General features: G+C 38.3%; 1 protein-coding gene across 8 annotated transcripts in view; it reads right to left on the bottom strand.

Moving 5' to 3' along the window:
* The window catches only part of LOC124183578 (sodium/calcium exchanger 1), a 1,216,563-nt gene that overhangs the window by 921,179 nt on the left and 278,087 nt on the right, over positions 1-17,297 (bottom strand). The gene's annotated exons all lie outside the window — the stretch shown is intronic.

Genomic DNA, 17,297 nt, shown 5'->3' with positions numbered 1-17,297 from the left:
GTATTAGAGATGTATTTTATTATAATTTTTTTAATTTTTAGAGTTTGTGAAGGAGTTCTGGGTTTATCCATTTTGATTTATATAATTCGTTTACATGGTAATGATTATTTTCAAGTTTTAAATATTTTTTAATGATAAAGTTTTATTTTTATTTATTATTTTTAATTATAGTTTCTAAAAATAATTTTTGATTTTTTCAGTTTAATTTATTTTTTTTAAGATTTCTTTTTATATTTTCTGGAAATTATAGATTTGAATTTAAGAGTATAAATATTTTTTTGGGTCGTGATAATTTATCTTTTGGTTTAGTTTTATTAACTTCATGAATTGGAGCATTAATAATTATATCAAGATATTTTATTCATGAATTAAAAATTTATTTGAATTATTTTATTTTATTGATATTTTTTTTAATTTTATTTTTATTTTTGACGTTTACTGTAAATAATTTATTTTTATTTTATATTTTTTTTGAATGTAGTTTAATTCCTACTTCTTGTTTAATTTTAGGGTGAGGTAATCAATTGGATCGGGTTCAAGCAGGTATTCATTTATTATTTTATACTTTATTTGCTTCTTTGCCTTTATTATTAAGAATTATTTACTTATTTTTTGAATTTAAAAATTTAAATTATATTTTTTAAATTATATTGTGAGATGTCAGCTCCGAGAATTACGTCGATTTGACTGGGATGTGCAAAGCTTGGATCCGCGAGGTTGAGTCCTCGTAGATGAGGCCAGTCTTCGACGAGAAGTCGAAATGAGGGTAGATACGATGTGAGTCGTGGAAGCACGAGTACCTCCACCTGACACGAGAACGAGGTGTGAGCACGAGATTGGAGTTGCAATGTCGCGAGAAGAACTGGAGAGCGCTTGATCATTGTAGGCTGAGCTGAGTGGTTGCTCACCTGAGAGGCGCTATTCGAGATCGGTGCGTTCTGCACTGCAGGTTGCGCTACTGCAGCCTGTCCATGAGATGTGCCGCTGTTAGCAGCTGTCGAGATTGAGGAAGAGTTTTGATGCAGCAAGGAATGATGTCGACCGTTGCACACGCGACACGTTTTGTTGGATCGACAGTGCTTCTGCTGATGTGGACCAAGACAATTGAAGCAAAGCCTTTTCGCAGAAACCACTTCCCTTCTTTGATCCAGAGATTTGTCGCGAAAGGTCGAACAGAACGCGATGTAGTGGTTGCCTTTGCAACAAGCACACGACTGTTGCTTTGATTGCGCTGTATGTGACCTTGTCGTCTGAAGATTTGACCTTCCTTGCGATGAGTGCGGTTTCGACGTCGCGATTTGATTATGAGCATGAGCTTGCTCCACGGCTTCGAGGGTATGGATGCGACCGATGAGAAACGCCTTGAGCTCCGCAAACATGGGGGGCTCGAGTTTCTCGCTAACACTTTTCTCCCACTCTTCGAGAGATGCTGGGTCGAGCTTGCGAATCGTCATGTGCACGATGATGTGATCCCCTAATTTCTCGGGACTATCGAGAAGCTCGAGCGCGCCAAGAGCTTCGCAAGTGTTGCTGTGCAAGCTCTTCAGTTCTGATGACGACTTTTTCGTGACACGAGGAATCGCGAAAAGTGTCGCGAGATGAGAATCCGTCAAAAGTCTCTTGTTTTCGTACCGTGAGACGAGAGTTTCCCAGGCTCGAGGGAAGTTTTCTGCGGTGAGAGAAATGTTTTTGATAAGTTGTAACGGTTCATCGGTCACACTGGTTTTGAGGTAGTGCAGCTTTTCCACTTCTGAAAGTTGCGAATTTTCGCGAACCATCGACGAGAAGAGGTCGTGAAACGGCTTCCATTCTGAGTAGCTGCCCGCGAAAGTGGGCAGTTCGATACGCGGTAACCGTTTTGATGATCCTCCTACTGGTGCGTCTTGAGGAGCTGCAGCGGCTTGCACGGTTGCTGCAGGCGCAGGCTTTAGCGATTCGAGAAGATCAAGCATCACTCCTTCGCCACTCAAGAAGTGCTCTTCACACAGCCCGTAATAATCTTTCGCGAAGTACGAAAGCTTTTTGATCGCGTCGAGTTGATCACCTTTTGCTGCGAACTTGGTCTCGCTGATCTTTTCGTGATTCTCTTGGAACTTATTCCAACTTGAATTTAAAACATTAAGCCGCGACTTCACCTGCCCGTAAGTGATTTTTGCCTCGCCGAGCTTGCGCAGGTTGTCGACGGCACGAGAGATCCGCCAAATGTAGTCGTTTTGACGTTCGATATGTTCTTCGATCGACATGTTGATGTACGAGAGGATTTAGACTCACGCGACGAACTGAGTTTTCACGAACGAGACACAAACACACTGATAGTAGCGCGACGCGATTCACACTTCGAGAGATCGGTGTTGTTGACGCTCAGATCTTAGTCACGGTCACTACACAGGACACCGCACGTTTGAATTTAACGGACGCGACTGATTTTTGTTGATGGTTTTCACCGATAACGAGATTTTTCACTTTGATAACGTGAACTTTCGCAACTTGATGCACACGCGATAGTTCCGTTTCACTCACTAGCTAATTCGTTTTCCCGTAAGTCGCAACGATTCGAAAGATTCGACTCAATTTGCGAATGATCCGATTCGATTCGCGACTGATCCGGCTCGAAGGACCAAAAAATGTTTAGAAAGAAGGCAAAAAGATATGGATCATCGACGTGGGATATTAGATCAAACTCCAATCGGCCTGTCTCAGAGTGCCAGTTTTGCGGCGTAAGAGGACATATCGCGAAGAATTGTTTTAAACTCGACCGTCAGTTGAAGACTGCAGAAGATTCGTGGCGCAAAAATGTCTCCAAGAGGGCTCCCTCTAATCCGGTTTGGGCAGCGCAACCTTCTGTTCCTCAGAATTCGGGAAACTAGCTACCGATGTTTCGAAAGGGCGGATATCATCGGTTTCTTCCAAGTTCCTTAGCCCTATTGCTTCACAGTTCGTGGTTAGAGGCCTGCGTCGTACCGGCCTATATGCTAAAGGTTCCGTTAACGGACTAAGTTGTTTGTGGGTGATAGATACTGGAGCCGAAATTTCCGTTGTTCGTCCTGATATGATTTCGTCTCTTGCTTCAATTATTCCTTCTGTGTCTATTCGCACTGCTACCGGAGCAACTACCCCTGTCGTAGGTGAGATGGTCGTACAGGTAACAGTAGCGGATTGTGTTCAATCCCCACATGAAGTTCTAGTAGCTGATATAGAAGATGAAGGCATTTTAGGCGTAGATTTTCTTTCCACTCACAACTGCGTCATTTCTACCGGAGATTCGACTCTCTGTTTTGGTTACCGTAAAATCAACCTCGAAACGTCTAGATTTATCAACTCTTCTGAACAGAAAGAAACCCTCTCGTCTTTGCGCGTTTTAGAACATGTTTCAGACTCTTTAGTCGTTCCTTCTTATCTCACGGAACTCTTTACTAGGTCTTCTAAAGATTTAGATATCGCTCAGACTAATAGTCTCGTTTGCCTTTTTAACGATTTTAATGAGACTTTTGCTAAAGACTCTGCCGACATCGGGAGATGTACCATAGCTAAGCATTCGATAGATGTAGGGAATAACGCTCCGATTAAACAGGCAGCTAGACGGCTTCCTTTAAATGGTCGCAGGGAAGTTGACAAATTAGTGGAGGATATGAGAACAGCAGATGTTATTGAGCCGTCTTCTAGTCCGTGGGCTTCTCCCATTGTCTTGGTCAATAAAAAAGATGGTTCCAAGAGGTTTTGTAGAGATTATAGGAAGTTGAACGAGATCACCAAGAAAGATGCATATCCGCTTCCTCAGATAGGAGATACCCTTGATTTAATTTCTGGTGCCCGTTGGTTCTCTACGATTGATTTACAGAGTGGTTATTGGCAAGTTGAAATGAATCCGTTAGACAAAGCGAAAACAGCTTTTGTCACAGGTTTAGGTGGACTTTGGCAATTTAAAGTTATGTCTTTTGGCCTTTGTAATGCACCAGCTACCTTCGAAAGAGCGATGGAATTCGCCCTTCAAGGTCTGACTGGCAAGATTTGTTTAGTTTATCTCGATGACATCATTGTGTTTGGTAAGACTTTTGATGAAGAGTTGGAAAATCTTAAGCAGGTTTTTAGTCGTTTATTCCAAGCTGGTCTAAAAATGAGTCCCAAAAAATGTCATTTTTTCAAAAAGGAAGTAACTTTTCTCGGACACGTCGTTTCAGCGGTAGGAGTTAAGACAGATCCTTCTAAAATAGAAAAGGTCTTGAATTGGCCTCGTCCCGATTCAAAAGCAAAGGTTCAAAGTTTCTTAGAACTTTGTACTTATTACAGACGTTTCGTTAAGGGCTTTGCTTCTATAGCGAGACCCCTCCATGCTCTTACAGGAATTAAAGTTGTTTTTGATTGGACTTCCGAATGTGAGCCTTTGTTCTCCTTAAAAAATTATTAACTTCGTCACCGATATTAGCTTATCCCATCTCCGATTCTCAATTCATCGTAGATTCTGACGCTTCTCTCTGTGGTATAGGTGGGGTTTTGTCTCAAATTCAGGATAATCAAGAGCGCGTTATTAGTTATTTCAGTCGGGTCTTGTCTAAACCGGAACGCAATTATTGTGTTACCCGTAGGGAATTATTAGCGATGGTAAAATCTATTTGCCATTTCCATCATTATCTTTATGGAAGGAAATTTTTGATTCGGACAGACAATGCTTCCTTAACTTGGCTTCTTTCGTTCAAATCACCTGAAGGCCAAGTAGCTCGATGGTTGGAGAGGTTGGGTCAATATGACTTCGAAATTAAACACCGTCCCGGAGTTCTGCATGGTAATACTGATGCACTTTCTCGTCGTCTGTGCGGGGACGATTGCAAACAGTGCTCTCGTTTAAATAAACAGCTAGATCCCTCGCTTAACGTTCGTCAAATTTCTCTCGTTGAAAATAAAGAAGACTGGATCATCGCCCAGGGAAAAGATTCAGATCTCCTTCTAGTTTGGAATTGGAAATTCACAGGAGTCAGGCCTCAGTGGGAAGAAATATCTTCTATGAGTCAGTCTTTGAAAATTTACTGGGCGCAGTGAGACTCCTTGTTTCTCCTCGATCAGTTGCTTTATAGGAAATGGGAATCACCTGACTCCAGGTCGGTACGTTGGCAGCTTCTGGTTCCTAGAGAAAAGATAGCAGAGATTTTGTCAAGCTTTCATGATTCACCTGTCGGTGGCCATTTCGCTTCTAATAAGACTTTGGGTAGGATCAGAGAAAGGTAATTTTGGGCTCACTGCCGAGCTGACGTTGAAAATTGGTGCAGAACTTGCACGGTTTGTTTAGCCAAGAAGGGACCTCATGAAAAAGGGAAGAGCTCTCTTCAAATATATAACGTAGGAGCTCCATTTGAAAGAGTCGCAATGGATATCCTAGGCCCTCTTCCTCTTTCTAGGTCAGGAAATCGCTATGCCCTGGTGATAGCAGATTATTTTACAAAGTGGTTAGAAGTAGTCCCAATTCCGAATCAAGAAACTAGCACCGTTGCTCGAGCTTTCGTTCGAGAATTCGTCTGTCGTCACGGAGCTCCTCTTGTATTACACACAGATCAAGGTCGAAATTTTGAGTCGAATTTGATGAAGGAGTTCCTTCAAATTTTAGGGATTAGAAAAACTCGTACCACCGCTTTGCATCCGCAGTCTAATGGAATGATAGAAAGATTGAATAGGACGCTTCTTCGTTATCTTTCTTCTTTCGTTGATCAGGATCAGAAAGATTGGGATGAGTGGATTCCCTTATTTCTTTTATCGTATCGCTCTGCAATTCACGACACCACCGGTTTTTCTCCAGCTATGATGTTGACAGGTCGGGATCTTCGACTTCCGTCAGATTTAGAAAAGGGCGTCAATCCTTCCGTGGCTTCGTCCCAGGTGTATTTTAATTCCGTTTTCCGTCAAAAATTGGACGAGGTTCATGAATTTGCTAGGGAAAGAATTCTTATGGTCTCTGATAAGACTAAGGATCGTTATGATATTACAGCTAGAAATTTAAAATTTGAGAAGGGAGATTCCGTTTGGTTATTTCAACCTCGTCGGCAACAAGGGCGTTGTCCCAAACTCCAAAGTAATTGGGAAGGTCCTTATTTTATCGTTGACCGGATTAACGACGTTGTTTTTAGAATTAGACGTTCCCCTCGTTCGAAATCCAAAGTCGTTCATCTGGATCGCTTAGCTCCTTATCAGTCAAGAGCATCGTTTCAGTAGCTCTCTGAAGGTTAGAAAGTTCTTTGACAGGTTAAGGTTAGTTCGATGTTGTTCGATTCGAGAAATTTTAATACATCGATTTCTTTGGCTTGAAGAGTGTTTCGGTTCTGCGCTTGAATGAAGTAGTGAGCGTTTGGTCGATCCTCTGTTATTTTTCTAACCCATATGTCAGTTTCTTCGAGTTTTATAGATTTTTTCCGACGAATCTGCCGTCTTTGACTGTTCCCGATGTTACCTCCAGCTGTACTGTTTGTCCGGTCTTAGCCTGGGTTCTCCAGATATTCAGATAAGATCGTTCCTTTTCTTTTGAATACATATTTAATTTATTTTATTCGTGTATTCTCCCAACTTCACTTAGTGAATTTGAATTGTTTTACCACCACTCACATTTGTTCTCCAAACTCTAGGGTGTGCTGTTTTTTTGAAGAAGTCTTGGATTCAGTCACCCATTCCTTTTTCCTGTTTTCTGTGCCGGTTCTCGGAGGGAATCAGCCTTTACGTTGTCTAGGACTCAGAGTTTTCCCAATTATGGTTTCCCGCCTCGTCGTACTCATCTGTGTTTGATTCACCGGACTATTTTCCCTGAAGAGGAATGAATTTTCTTTTCGACGACGATCCGGATGATTTTGATGTCTTCAAATTCATAAAGAACTCACTAACTCACCCTTAACACTTACCTTTATAAAACAAGGCACACAAATTTTGAATTCAATTGAACGCTCAACTATCTGCTCAAGGTTTTCTGTGGTTTACCTTGAGACTGTGGGCAAATGCCAGATAGTAAAAAGGGAGTCCATTAATTTTTAGAGCCACAGCTCCAACTCACCTTCGAGCACTGACTGCTAGATCACATTTTTTGTAATTGTTTATCTTTTCCGAGTCGGGTCGACTCTTTTCCTCGAGGGGGAGTAATGTTACAAAGTGTGAAATCACCCGTTTTGTCCCCTTTTAAATGATCTAGTAGTCATCATAGATAAAAGACGTTTATAAACCTCTTATGTCTTTAAAAAGAATAAGGTTGCTGCGTCAACCGACATTATTGTAAAAACAGTCAGTCTCTAGACTTTAAAAAGAGAGCTTGTGTCCAAATACATCTATTTTCTTTCTAAAATATTCCTTGTTCGTGAGACTTCTTTGGCTCGGCGTTCGCTTAAATCGCACAGAGAACTCTTTGATTCTCTTAGACCTTTCTTAATTTCCCCCCGTTGTTACAATATACACAATATCTATCATATATACCACCACATTTATAAAATGTCATTTAGAAAAACTTCGTTTAAATGTATACTAACCCACTTAAACGCGCACCAACATCTAGGCGCTATGTTTTAAGACTTTTCTTTGTGATATTCTGTAAGCGAGTCAGTACGATAAGATGTCATTTATAAATTTTTCTTATTCAAATGTATACTAGCCCACTTAAACGCGCACTAATATCTAGGCGCTAGATTTTAAGACCTTTCTTTCTAATATTCTGCAAGTGAGTCAGTACGTTTCATGACATTCCACTTCCTTCCGAACATCCTATTCTGTACCCTCACCGAATGTTCTTCCCCAAGGGGAGGCGTGTTACGTTCTCTAGACTTCTTATTCCTTTCCAACACTTATAGTTACCTTAGGCTCTGTAGTCTACTCTTATCGTCCGCGAGTCAGCAGATTCTTCTGTAACTCGCGGCTAGCTTGCCTTCTACATCCCGCTAAACTAGGCAGATCCATCCTAGCGCTCAAGCAAGACACCTATCCCTCTAAACCAAGACCATACCTTTTTTCTTCGACCGACTCCGTTGCATTGACTACTAATAAACAATCATATACTTCAAATCGTTCACCTTCTCTTAATACCGATCCCTTTCTATTCCATTCGCTTCCTGCACTGGGAGTAGTAGCACGCGAGTGTATAGTCGACGTGAACGAACCCTATAATAGCTAAATAACACCTCGGCTGGGCGTGGAGTAAGCTCCGATTACCGCTCATCGGAGCCTACGCAATCCACCCCGTAACAATTGTGTGGTTGGAAAAATTTTAAAAAATTTTTTTCCGAAAGCTCGGACTTATTGACACATTTTATATTTGTATCATTTATTGAAAAGAATGAAAGCTCTTGAAGATAGAGCCATTTGAAAAAAGTCTGTTTCGAAAAAGTTGAAAAATCAGAAAATTCATAAAATCGTCACAGGTGGCCTAATCGAAAAACGGCCGAAAAAGTGTTCTTTTTTTTCGATAGACGAATTGAGAAAAACATTGACACCAAGGTCGGCGTCGCTGACCTTCACCGATTAGGTGAAATGGTGTGGAATACCTCATATAAGGTTAGCGCTTCCGATGATGATTCACCAGTTTTACACCACACGTAAGAGTTAAAAGTTCCAAATATTATCCTCATCATCATCAAGGTTAAATTTATGGCCGGTAAGGGATACTTGAACCTCGCTGAGATGATGGTGTTACATTCCAGCTCACATCTTTGGTATTTCATATTTCATATTTAATTGGCACACTGTAATTGAGGAATCGACTATTGAATTACAGCGTCAACACACATTTGTTTCTTCGCCCTTAGACCGAAAGCCGCGTACAAAGTGTCGAAATTAACCGGCGTCAAGAACTGAACTGAGAAATGCAGAGCTGGGTATAGATAGCTCAATCTAGAAATCTCTTTCTTCGTAAGCCAGATTTTTCACCAAAAACGAGGACAAACCGCCCATACCATATGCAATAAATAAGAATAAGCTGTATGGACGAATGTATGAAAGTTACAAGAGAATATCGTTTGCTAATATTCAAATTAAACAATGACGATGTAATTCTCAAGCAGAAAAAGCTGACACAGGAGTCCAGCTTCGGGTCAAGCTTGCACCTTATTGGCTAATCAACGCGTGCATTAATACAACAAAGTTGCAATCGCAGACTCTTGGATCGTCAGACCCGCAAAGCCATTTCTTTCGTTTGTTAAGGTGCTTTTGAAGACGCTTCATAAATTTAGATACGGCCTCCTTCAAACGCGGTAATGCAGAGCAGAGTACCAAGGTACCTCCGCACAACGCTAGGTGGTGCAGCGCCCATCTTCTAACCAGGTTCAATAGTAGAAACCTTCATAGAAGACGCCCGCTGCATTATAAGAATTCGTGAATCTTTCACAACAATGCTCATGAGCATCGCAATGTATGCAATCGATTGCATAAAATCATAAACCGATTACTTCGAAAATTATTTACGTACATAAATGTACGTCAATTCTGCATTCGACGAATGTCAAGTTTACGAGAAATCAAAAATGTAGAAAGAATGTGTTAATACTCAGTATAGATAAAAAAATATATTACGTGAAACAGAGTATTATACGTTTCATACTTGTTTCCACTCAAAGTTATGTTTCGAAGAATATATTAAACCATAAATAGTGTTCAGGTGATTATCTGTAGACCTTATAGCTTGCATTGTGTAGCACAAAAATATCCATCTTCTCTGATGATAAATAAATGAATGAATCAATGGAAACCAATCCAGCATAGAGCTGGGACTAGCTAACACAGAATACAATACAATCATCTTTCGGGGGTAACAAAGCTCAAAAAGGAGATACCTAGGGCAGCAAATGCTTGTACAGCAACTTGTTTGTTTTACTGAGTGGCGAACATATTTTGCATCACGTGCCATGTGGCTGACGCATTGTTTTCGAATTGCGTTGTTCAATGACAGCCCAGTTTCCTGCATATTCTAACCCTTGTCCTTCGCTTTTTGCCAGTATCAATTGATTTTTGTAGATGCCAAATTTACGCTTCGTTGGTGAACGGACATGAGAGAGGCAATAGTATACTTGCATCTACTTGTGATCCAAGATAATGAATTGAAGATACCTCACACATATTTTATGTCAAAACGTATTGCTTTGTATATACATACCAGCTCATACCGCACAATCGTGACATTCTACAGATTTTATTGACTCTTGCCCTTTGTTCGCCATCGATGTTACGACGTACGATTTGTTATGCGCTTTGTGCCTTGGACTGATTTTGGTTCCACAGTGCATGCTGAGCTCAATGACGTATTTTTTCATGAAAACCTAACTATATAGAATATATAACTGTCAGGTTATGTATATAGTGGAAAATGTGGATGCTCATCGGTATTGATAAATAAATAATTCCTGTAGACTCTTTTGGGTATAAAGAAAACACAATTAATGAAGCAGACTGCGATTGAGGTTCACTGTGCCGTTAGAATTCATTCCCTAGAACCCCACGTAAGATAATGAAAATTTATATGTATCACATATGTATGAAAAAGAATCCACAATTTCTAAGACAAATTTCATAAATTTCGACCAACATGATGTACTAACTCAACAAACATGATATGACTTACCTACTGGCTTTACTCCACGTGTTTCAGCTCCAGTGGAATCTTAGTTTATATTGAAAAACTTTGTCACCATGCCTACATCAATTTTAGGCACACTGTTTGAGGTTGCCTTTTGGAAATCGCAGGTCTTAAGTACACAATTGTGGGAAATTATTCTAATTACGCATTCACAAAAGGATCAAGATCTATAAATCAATAATGTTAACCCACCACAGGAACTACCCTGTTCACAAATGGTTGATGTATCAAGCAATTACAGCTTAGCCCAAAGTTCAGCAATGATTTAGTGGCAAATCTTAGTGAGCGGTCAGTAAATGTAAATTGGCCATTAAACAGAAATGAATATTTCTATCATTTTCATCGATTTATTGATAATACACAACACTTCTAACGTCAAAACAGATTGGTTTCAAAAAAAAAAAAAACGTGGTCTCAAAGATATTTGAATTTCAATTCCCGCCATCCGATATCTCACAAGATAGGTACTATTTTTAATCTGCTTGACCGGGCCATCAAATTATCATGTACTGAAGTCCATGAAAAAAAAGTGTCGCTCATATACAATATTTTAAAATGGAATGACTATCTACATGGCCTTTTGTGCAAACAGATAAAAAAGAGACGCATCCACATCAATGATTTGCTTGACAACAATGTTGATTCTGCTTCTGCAGATGACAACAACAGACCTGCCACCACCTTTATCTCCATCCATCTGGTCTCCTTGAGTCTTTCAACAGGTTGTTTACAAAATATAATGTTAAGTTTGTGGGAAAAAATTCAAAGGATTTACAACTGGTCTTTGATTCTGGAAAGGATGGGTTCCCTATGGGCAAATGATCGAATGTGGTCTATAAAATATCTTGGAAAGACTGCAATCAAGTCTACATCGGATAGATTGGCTGCCATTTCGATGCCAGGCTTAAAGAACACCAGCGTAATGTGCATGAGAATGATTATCGACACACGGCACTAACAAAACATGTGATCAACAGCGATCATTCTTTTAATTACGATAATGTAAACATCCTCGGTGAAGAACCTAATTATTATAAACGCTTATTATTAGAAATGTGCAATGTTGTAGGACATTCATATTCTGTTAACCTCAGACAAAATGTCGAACACCTGAGCAATGTTTACAAACCACTTATTACTGACCACATGTCACCCATTGTCTAACCTTGACAATAAGTGGTACATAATTTGAGTTTCCCACTTTGCTATTGTTCTTACTTCTTGCTATACCTGTTCGTCTTCACTCAGGGTCACAAGTGATTCGCCCAGGAGTCGTTGTTTGCTAGTTGCGTTAAACGGTTGACTAAATTGTTTCTGATATGGAAAACTGGGAGATAAGGATACCAATACTACAGTAGTCGGCATCGTTGTAACTTTTTTAATTTTATGACTTGTGCTTCGTGGAACATCTCACTGTAAATTCATTCATTAGGTGTCAAAATATTATATATCCACATCGTTTATCGATTGGAGAAGATGTCAATGGTCTTTGGGTCACCTAATCTGAAGAACCATCTCTCTCCTGTTTGAATTTTATGATACCTGACCAGTTTTTTATTCTTTTATTATACTTTCCCTTAATTGTTTATATACATTTTTAGTTGTAATAGATATATTGAATGTATTCTCCAATGTACAATAGATAATAATTCTTAATATTATGATATGCATTGATCTTATTGTCTTACTGATGGAATCTATGTTTTTGGCAGTTAAATAAATAATTGATCGTTCTGAGGAGGGCCCCGACTCAGGCCGAAACGTTAACGGAAATTTACGTAACGCATTTACTGACCGCTCATCAAGATTTACCACTACGTTATCTACGAGGTTAAGAATTTTAATCCTTCACACTTCAGCAATAATTGTTTGAATAGAAATAACGATAATTGGTTACGAAAATGGTCACGAAAAAAAAGATTACGAAATAACACTAAATTGTGCCACTATTAAATGAAAATCCGCCACTTACCCAAAGCGTTGTTCCACTTTCTACTTTGTTGCATGTTCCGGCACGTTTGATTATCATTATTTGAATTTAGGTTTAAGTGAGCTATAACCACGGTCATAAATAATGTTAACGAACCGAACAGAAATAGTAGCAAGGTCAACTTATACACCTGTACGTCGTAAAAACTTATTGCTTAATAATTTTCCAATAATTATATTACTCGCGTGGCACTTATAACAAACTCTGACGATTGATCGCACCATGCGGCACGTGTTTCCATAGGCTTTACGTCTTCTGTCACGACGTTCTCTTTGACAGCGCTGGAAATATTGTACCGCGTGGTGTATTACTGTTTCCTGTAACTAAGTAATTATAGTCTCAGTGATTAAACATGTACTCAACCAACAGCAGCTTCCACCCATACCTCAGACAATTCACAAATAGTGACATAGGTTTTGAACTACACATTAAAATAAATAAACTGCAAAAATTTCAGAGCTTTTGCTACGTAAGTAACAGAGAAACACCTATTCTTGCGTTTTCCTAATTTTTTTCATTTTTTAAAGTTTTCATCTGACCGAATAAAAAAATGAACACTTCGACAATACTATTTTTCATCGGAAACTTTTTTAATTTTTCAAAAAGACTTAATTCTAAAATTCTCAATTCTTATTTCACTATGAATCATGAGTTACGTTAAAAAGTGAAAAATTACAGAATTCTGATATAGTTTTTTGATTTTCTTTTCTCAAAGCTCTGTGGATTTAACAAACAAAAATAAAGTACAATGGTCAGTTTATTGAAACTTCACGCTCACGCTATTTCACATTTTGTTTTTTCAGTCGCTAAACCCACAGTGACTTGCAATAGTATATATGTATGTATGTACTCTAATTCTACGCATGTAATTTGCAACTGGATATCGTAAAAGTAAAAAAGTGAAGCGACTTTCGACTTTCAAGTATGGAATTTCATAACAAAAATATGTCCTTGATTCATCAGGTACTACGTAAAAATGACCATCCAACTCGTCTGCTCAACAAACATACATATACATGTCAAATACGATTCCATCTTGTCATCGATCAGTTCCAACAATAATAATGATGCATCTGGTGCACAAGTTAATCAAAAACACTTTGTTTCCATTCCATACGTTGCGGGTTTGTTTGAGTCACTCAACAGAATATTCTCTAAATATAAAATCCAATTTGTGGGTAAAAGTGCACATGATCTATCCTCTACGTTTGATTCTGGTAAGGACCCTTTACCCCCGTATATGCGTTCTTGTGTAGTATACAAAATTCCCTGCAACCAATGCAACATGTTCTACATAGGTTAAACAAGTAGGCAACTACACACCAGGATAACTGTCATAAACGCAATATCCATGAACATGAGGATAATTATACTGCACTGACGAGGCATGCCATCGATTTCGACCATTCATTCAATTCTTCTCAAGCCACCATTATAGACGTTGAACCATTGTATTACAATAGGTTATTGTTAGAAATGTGCAATATTGTTGCACATCCCAATTCTGTTGATCGAAGACAAGATATTGAAAATCTGAGTACTATTTACACCTCTGTGATACACCCATCGTAACTATCTATTACCGACTGAGCTTGCTCTCGATTTTACCTTCTTAACAATTTCTGGTTTCTATTTAACCCGTTGACTCTGTGCTTGCTCTGATAATGACTGATATCGGTCTCCCCCCACTACAGACTGGACGTTCCACATGTTCAAAGTGCTCCAGATTCGAAACCTAAAACGGTCGCTGTGTGTTTTTATTAAATTAACAATCAGGATGAATGCTTTGGAGTTTCGTATCGCTGTCGTAGTGTTTTTTTGTTTCTTTTAAATAATGGACTTTATGTTTTATTCGATTATTTTAACACGCATTCACTACATACTAGTGGTTCCTTTTCTTCGGTAATTGAAAGTGTCAGTTCACACCAGGTAATTTCTCTCATTTATATTTGCACAAACATCCCCGCTTATTACCTAAATCTTTCATATTTAATTTTGTTATAACTTAGTTATACATTATTTTATTATTTCTGTTCGTGACAGATGTTTTAAATAAATTGTTCTGAGGAGGGCCCCCATCAGGGCTGAAACGTAAACACAAAAAACGTGTTTTGATGTTCACGACCTTCATATCCAAGAATAATATTATTTAACAATTCACCAAGGTCAAGAAAAATCGTCTTCAGTGAAAAAGTGAATTTTAAAAGTTGAAATGAACAACGATAATCGTGAAACACTGGAAAAATACTTGCGGAACACACTACACAAGACACTCAATGCAGCAGAGTGCAATAAACACGTGCGCCCCGAGCCGCGAACTGATACCGCTGGAACTTCTGAATTGCGGTGCTGTCATAGTCATGAAACTAAACATGACAACAGTCGAAGCAATTGGACTCTCATGACGAGTAAAAAATATGTTCAGTTCGGGATAAAAAAATCAAAAATTTACTGACGTGAAATGAAACGACCCTACTAAAATGTGATTAGGTATAACATTTCATACATGACCAAACATCAAAGGTTAGGTGTGGTGGCAGTCGCGACAATTGTCGGGTGGGTGAATAGGGTGATTTTGAATCACCTCAGGCTAATATCTCCGAAACCAAGCAAAATACGAGAAGACACCTTAAAAGAAGCCTTTTCGACGTCGAGGGGTGAAGAATACGGTGCCGTTATATTTATTGCAGGTAAGCGGGCTGAGTTGCGGTGAAGTTCAAATTGGTTTTTTATAAATGGAATGGTATTGGTTTTCTTGTAGAATCTGAAAGAACATCAGATTCTGTATTGAAAATAAAAATAACTAGGAGCTTCACCCCTGCGCGCCTCACTATTTCCTTACACATTGTCTATTAGACAGGTGAATTCATTTATGCTAATTTGATGACAGGTCTGCAACTGTTGATCAGTTGTTTCCGATCAATCCGACATTGCTATTGGCTCCCTATGAAGGTCTGCTCAGATTGTTTAATAAACGAATCCACTCACATGTACAAAACCCCCGATGCTATGCAACCCCAATTGAATTAGCGACTTATTTTGCTATAGTTATTATTTTCAGATTTTTTCAAGTATATCTACATATAGAGATATAGAGTTTACTGTGTCTGGTTTATAATCTACAAATAATTGAAATCAATTCTTTTTTTTTCTAGTAAATTTATTTTACATTTTTCACTTTAAATTTAGTTCGAAGTTGACCACTTTCGTTCACTTTGGAATGTTTTTACTGTGGAATGATAAATTTTTTTATGATTTTCTTTACGTTTCCTTGTATAATTTTCATTTACCATATGTAGACGAACCACTTTCCGTCGTCCGTCTCAAGCAGCAGCTCCTCCTCTGCTGCTTCTGCTGCTGTGCACAGAAGCAGATCTAATCCGTCATCTTGTTTTATGGTGAAAAAGGCGTTAAATTATTTGCTTAGGGATTCATACGTGTTGGACTGTATTTTCAAATGTCGATATGTTTTTTTTTTTTTTGAATGATTGTATATATGTAATTTTTTCTCCATTTTTTATGGCTAGATGTAGAATTCACTGGTAATGATTCTCAAAAATAGTCCTGCTCTTTGGTTTGCCGAGTTGAATTTGCATTTACTATTATATTATATGAATATGCTTTACCTCCTATTTTCTCGTCCGACCGCTGCAAGACCTGATTGCTGTCCTGTTTCGAGAATGTGCATTAATTTTATTTTACTGCTTACTTTGCTATTTATTCATTCATATTTTCAATGGTATACTTACTTTGTTCGGCATGTTTGCTGTATATTTAATTTATCTGTTTACAAAACAAAATATCACTAAACTGGGCAGCGCTCACCTATTATTATTTTTTTGCTTCTTTTTATTAGCTACGGTGTTTCATTTGATCGGTCAAAGGTCGGAATATAATTATTTGTATTTGATTTTGTTGTTGCATGTATAGGTATAATAGATATGTACTTATATATTTCTTTTATTTATTCAGTTTAACATGGTATGAATATCGTAGAAATATTTTCAATTTTATCTTAACAAATTTGTACTTTGACCAATTTTTTATTTCTGATAATTTACATTTTTTTTCATTTTAAAGTCCGTCAATACATCCTTATATCATTTTTCTAATTTTCCTATTTGTTTCTATTTCATTGCATGCGTTTTAGCTTCTTCAGCAAATGACCGACACGGATGAATTTACATCTGAATAATCACAAAATAAGAAAATACTTAGTGGAAGTGATTTATGGATTTAAACATCCGGTTACAAATCATGATTGTTGAAATTTCCATACGTTGTGCTTTATTTCCTCTTTATCGTCTTATGCTTCTACCTATTTTTGCATCTGCTTTCTCCTCTTTGCTTTTCTTTCTCTTTTCTGTGTTGTCCATTTCTTTCAAATTTCTCAATTTGTCCATTTGCCCATTTTTTCAGTGATTTCTTGCTGGTTTTCCTTTCATTGGTGATTCTGTATTCCTTTGATTTGTATTCTCTCTCCCTTTTTTTTTCACTTTCGCTTCTTTTCTCGTTTATGCAGTACTTTTTACTCCTTCTTCGTATGAGGTCCCAGTGGAGTCAGTAGAGGGGGTCAACCGCTCGGCCTCTGTAACTCCTATCACCTCCTGTGCATTTTCCTTTTAAGTTCATCCATGTTTATTTGTTCGTTTGTGGCCTTGATGTATATACATTATGCAGTATTTATTCAACAATTTCCTTGTGCACAATTTTCTTTATTGCATT

The sequence above is a fragment of the Neodiprion fabricii genome, chromosome 5 (genome assembly GCF_021155785.1).
Source record: "Neodiprion fabricii isolate iyNeoFabr1 chromosome 5, iyNeoFabr1.1, whole genome shotgun sequence".
Classification (NCBI taxonomy): Eukaryota; Metazoa; Arthropoda; class Insecta; order Hymenoptera; family Diprionidae; genus Neodiprion; species Neodiprion fabricii.
Note: the sequence above shows the minus strand (reverse complement) of the source record. Positions and strands in the feature narration are given on the sequence as shown.